The sequence below is a fragment of the Crinia signifera genome, chromosome 7, assembly GCF_055691185.1.
Source record: "Crinia signifera chromosome 7, ASM5569118v1, whole genome shotgun sequence".
Lineage (NCBI taxonomy): Eukaryota > Metazoa > Chordata > Amphibia > Anura > Myobatrachidae > Crinia > Crinia signifera.
In genome coordinates, this window is record NC_139223.1 from 88,002,531 (window position 1) to 88,008,659 (window position 6,129).

Genomic DNA, 6,129 nt, shown 5'->3' on the forward strand with positions numbered 1-6,129 from the left:
CTTCTGGACCCAAAGGGGCGGGGCCTAACGAATTTAAACCCCCAATGCTATTTCAATGGGTTTAGGGGCTTCTAGGAAAAAGGGGCGTGGCCAAAAGTATGTCAACCCTCAGCCATGTCGAGGTCTATACTATGAATGGTATTCTGGGCTTCTGGACCCAAAGGGGCGGGGCCTAACGAATTTAAACCCCCAATGCTATTTCAATGGGTTTAGGGGCTTTTAGGCAAAAGGGGCGTGGCCAAAAGTATCTCCACCCTCAGCCATGTCCAGGTCTATACTTTGAATGGTATTCTGGGCTTCTGGACCCAAAGGGGCGGGGCCTATCGAATTTAAACCCCCAATGCTATTTCAATGGGTTTAGGGGCTTCTAGGAAAAGGGGGAGTGGCCAAAAGTATGTCAACCCTCAGCCATGTCGAGGTCTATACTATAAATGGTATTCTGGGCTTCTTGACCCAAAGGGGCGGGGCCTAACGAATTTAAACCCCCAATGCTATTTCAATGGGTTTAGGGGCTTCTAGGGAAAAGGGGCGTGGCCAAAAGTATGTCAACCCTCAGCCATGTCGAGGTCTATACTATGAATGGTATTCTGGGCGTCTGGACCCAAAGGGGCGTGGCCTAACGAATCTAAACCCCCAATGCTATTTCAATGGGTTTAGGGGCTTCTAGGAAAAAGGGGCGTGGCCAAAAGTATGTCAACCCTCAGCCATGTCGAGGTCTATACTATGAATGGTATTCTGGGCTTCTGGACCCAAAGGGGCGGGGCCTAACGAATTTAAACCCCCAATGCTATTTCAATGGGTTTAGGGGCTTCTAGGGAAAAGGGGCGTGGCCAAAAGTATCTCAACCCACAGCCATGTCTAGGTCTATACTATGAATGGTATTCTGGGCTTCTGGGCTTCTGGACCCAAAGGGGCGTGGCCAAAAGTATCTCAACCCTCAGCCATTTCCAGGTCTATACTTTGAATGGTATTCTGGGCTTCTGGACCCAAAGGGGCGGGGCCTATCGAATTTAAACCCCCAATGCTATTTCAATGGGTTTAGGGGCTTCTAGGGAAAAGGGGCGTGGCCAAAAGTATCTCAACCCTCAGCCATGTCCAGGTCTATACTATGAATGGTATTCTGGGCTTCTGGACCCAAAGGGGCGGGGCCTAACGAATTTAAACCCCCAATATTATTTCAATGGGTTTAGGGGCTTCTAGGAAAAAGGGGCGTGTCCAAAAGTATGTCAACCCTCAGCCATGTCGAGGTCTATACTATGAATGGTATTCTGGGCTTCTGGACCCAAAGGGGCGGGGCCTAACGAATTTAAACCCCCAATGCTATTTCAATGGGTTTAGGGGCTTCTAGGAAAAAGGGGCGTGGCCAAAAGTATGTCAACCCTCAGCCATGTCGAGGTCTATACTATGAATGGTATTCTGGGCGTCTGGACCCAAAGGGGCGGGGCCTAACGAATTTAAACCCCCAATGCTATTTCAATGGGTTTAGGGGCTTTTAGGCAAAAGGGGCGTGGCCAAAAGTATCTCAACCCTCAGCCATTTCCAGGTCTATACTTTGAATGGTATTCTGGGCTTCTGGACCCAAAGGGGCGGGGCCTATCGAATTTAACCCCCAATGCTATTTCAATGGGTTTAGGGGCTTCTAGGGAAAAGGGGCGTGGCCAAAAGTATCTCAACCCTCAGCCATGTCCAGGTCTATACTATGAATGGTATTCTGGGCTTCTGGACCCAAAGGGGCGGGGCCTAACGAGTCCAGACGCCCAGAATACCATTCATAGTATAGACCTCGACATGGCAGAGGGTTGACATACTTTTGGCCACGCCCCTTTTCCCTAGAAGCCCCTAAACCCATTGAAATAGCATTGGGGGTTTAAATTCGTTAGGCCCCGCCCCTTTGGGTCCAGAAGCCCAGAATACCATTCATAGTATAGACCTCGACATGGCTGAGGGTTGACATACTTTTGACCACGCCCCTTTTCCCTAGAAGCTCCTAAACCCATTGAAATAGCATTGGGGGTTTAAATTCGTTAGGCCCCGCCCCTTTGGGTCCAGAAGCCCAGAATACCATTCATAGTATAGACCTGGACATGGCTGAGGGTTGAGATACTTTTGGCCACGCCCCTTTTTCCTAGAAGCCCCTAAACCCATTGAAATAGCATTGAGGGTTTAAATTCGTTAGGCCCCGCACCTTTTGGTCCAGAAGACCAGAATACCATTAATAGTATAGACCTCGACATGGCTGAGGGTTGACATACTTTTGGCCACGCCCCTTTTTCCTAGAAGTCCCTAAACCCATTGAAATAGCATTGGGGGTTTAAATTCGTTAGGCCCCGCCCCTTTGGGTCCAGACGCCCAGAATACCATTCATAGTATAGACCTCGACATGGCTGAGGGTTGACCTACTTTTGGCCACGCCCCTTTTTCCTAGAAGCCCCTAAACCCATTGAAATAATATTGGGGGTTTAAATTCGTTAGGCCCCGCCCCTTTGGGTCCAGAAGCCCAGAATACCATTCATAGTATAGACCTCGATATGGCTGAGGGTTGAGATACTTTTGGCCACGCCCCTTTTGCCTAAAAGCCCCTATACCCATTGAAATAGCATTGGGGGTTTAAATTCGATAGGCCCCGCCCCTTTGGGTCCAGAAGCCCAGAATACCATTCATAGTATAGACCTGGACATGGCTGAGGGTTGAGATACTTTTGGCCACGCCCCTTTTGCCTAAAAGCCCCTAAACCCATTGAAATAGCATTGGGGGTTTAAATTCGTTAGGCCCCTCCCCTTTGGGTCCAGACGCCCAGAATACCATTCATAGTATAGACCTGGACATGGCTGAGGGTTGAGATACTTTTGGCCACGCCCCTTTTGCCTAAAAGCCCCTAAACCCATTGAAATAGCATTGGGGGTTTAAATAAGTTAGGCTCCGCCCCTTTGGGTCCAGAAGCCCAGAATACCATTCATAGTATAGACCTCGACATGGCTGAGGGTTGACATACTTTTGGCCACGCCCCTTTTGCCTAGAAGCCCCTAAACCCATTGAAATAGCATTGGGGGTTTAAATTCGTTAGGCCCCGCCCCTTTGGGTCCAAAAGCCCAGAATACCATTCATAGTATAGACCTCGACATGGCTGAAGGTTGAGATACTTTTGGCCACGCCCCTTTTTCCTAGAAGCCCCTAAACCCATTGAAATAGCATTGGGGGTTTAAATTCGTTAGGCCCCGCCCCTTTGGGTCCAGACGCCCAGAATACCATTCATAGTATAGACCTCGACATGGCTGAGGGTTGACATACTTTTGGCCACGCCCCTTTTTCCTAGAAGTCCCTAAACCCATTGAAATAGCATTGGGGGTTTAAATTCGTTAGGCCCCGCCCCTTTGGGTCCAGACGCCCAGAATACCATTCATAGTATAGACCTCGACATGGCTGAGGGTTGACCTACTTTTGGCCACGCCCCTTTTTCCTAGAAGCCCCTAAACCCATTGAAATAATATTGGGGGTTTAAATTCGTTAGGCCCCGCCCCTTTGGGTCCAGAAGCCCAGAATACCATTCATAGTATAGACCTCGATATGGCTGAGGGTTGAGATACTTTTGGCCACGCCCCTTTTGCCTAAAAGCCCCTATACCCATTGAAATAGCATTGGGGGTTTAAATTCGATAGGCCCCGCCCCTTTGGGTCCAGACGCCCAGAATACCATTCATAGTATAGACCTGGACATGGCTGAGGGTTGAGATACTTTTGGCCACGCCCCTTTTGCCTAAAAGCCCCTAAACCCATTGAAACAGCATTGGGGGTTTAAATTCGTTAGGCCCCTCCCCTTTGGGTCCAGACGCCCAGAATACCATTCATAGTATAGACCTGGACATGGCTGAGGGTTGAGATACTTTTGGCCACGCCCCTTTTGCCTAAAAGCCCCTAAACCCATTGAAATAGCATTGGGGGTTTAACCCCTTCCTGACAGAGCTAGTTTTTGCGTTCCTGACAGAGCCATTTTTTTCAAATCTGACATGTCTCACTTAAGTGGGGATAACTTTTTTTTGCTTTTACTTATCCCAGTGATTTTGAGATTGTTTTTTCGTGACACATTGTACTTCAAATTAGTGGTAAATTTGGGTCGATACAGTCTGTGTTTTTTTGTGAAAAATACCAAAATGTCGTGAAAAAATGGAAAATTTAGCGATTTGCAAAATGTTAAATTTTCTGCTTGTGAGACAAATAATCATACCACTCAAAATAGTTAATAACTAACATAGACCATATGTCTACTTTATGTTGCCATCATTATTTCAACTTCCTTTTAATTTTTTTGGACACTAGGAGGCTTCAAATATGAATAGCAAATTCTCAAATTTTCAAGAAAATTTCAAACACTGATTTTTTTAGGGACCAGTTCAGTTCTGATGTGACTTTGAGGGACTTGTATGTGAGACACCCCCATAAATGATGCCATTTCAAAAACTGCACCCCTCACAGTATTCAAAACAGCATTTTGGAAGTTTGTTAACCCTTTAGGTGTTTCACAGGAATTAAAACAAAGTGTAGGTGAAATTTCAAAATTTCATTTTTTTTTGCAGATTTGCAAATTTAATACATTTTTCTAAGGAACACAGTACATTTTACTAGAGAAATGTGACTAAAAATTGATTCCCCCAATTCTTTGGTTTTCATAAATATCCTATATGTGGCCCTAGTGTGCACGGTGACCAAACCACAGGCTTCATAATAGAAGGAGCACCTACTTGATTTTGGAGCCTCCTTTTTATGAGATTATTTTTTAGGAACCATGTAGGTTTCTAGGCACCATAAGATGCTAAAAGTTAGGTACCCCCCCACAAGTGACCCCATTTTGCAAACTACACCCTTCAGGGAATTCATCTAGGGGTATAGTGTACATTTCAAACCCCCAGGGGTTTCACCAATTGTGGTACAACTGGGCAGTGAAAATGAAAAAAAAAAAATTTTCATTTTCACAGCTCAGTTGTATCAAAATTGGTGAAACCCCTGGGGGTTTGAAATGTACACTATACCCCTTGATGAATTCCCTGAAGGGTGTAGTTTGCAAAATGGGGTCACTTGTGGGGGGGTTCCACTGTATGGGTGTTTCGGGGGTCATTCAACCAGAATCTGTGCTGCAAAATCCAAAAATCACTCCTTCCCTTCTGAGTCCTGCCATGCACCCAACTGGTATTTTTTGGTCACACATGAGGCATTGCCGTACTCGGGAGAAATTGGGGCACAGATTTTGGGGTGCTTTGTCTCCTTCATTCCTTGTGAAAATGAAAAATTTTGAGCCAGATCTGCATTTTTGTGTAAAAAAATGTAATTTTTTACACAAAAATGCAGTTCTGGCTCAAAATTTTTTATTTTCACAAGGAATGAAGGAGACAAAGCACCCCAAAATCTGTGCCCCAATTTCTCCCGAGTACGGCAATGCCTCACGTGTGACCAAAAAATACCAGTTGGGTGCATGGCAGGACTCAGAAGGGAAGGAGTGATTTTTGGTGGCGGAATGAATGGTGGGTGCTATGTCGCATTAGCAAGACCCCCGAAGCACCAATACAGTGGAACCCCCCCACAAGTGACCCCATTTTGCAAACTACACCCTTCAGGGAATTCATCTAGGGGTATAGTGTACATTTCAAACCCCCAGGGGTTTCACCAATTTTGATACAACTGGGCAGTGAAAATGAAAAAAATAAATTTTTCATTTTCACAGCTCAGTTGTATCAAAATTGGTGAAACCCCGGGGGGTTTGAAATGTACACTATACCCCTTGATGAATTCCCTGAAGGGTGTAGTTTGCAAAATGGGGTCACTTGTGGGGGGGTTCCACTGTATGGGTGTTTCGGGGGTCATTCAACCAGAATCTGTGCTGCAAAATCCAAAAATCACTCCTTCCCTTCTGAGTCCTGCCATGCACCCAACTGGTATTTTTTGGTCACACATGAGGCATTGCCGTACTCGGGAGAAATTGGGGCACAGATTTTGGGGTGCTTTGTCTCCTTCATTCCTTGTGAAAATGAAAAATTTTGAGCCAGATCTGCATTTTTGTGTAAAAAAATGTAATTTTTTACACAAAAATGCAGTTCTGGCTCAAAATGTTTTATTTTCACAAGGAATGAAGGAGACAAAG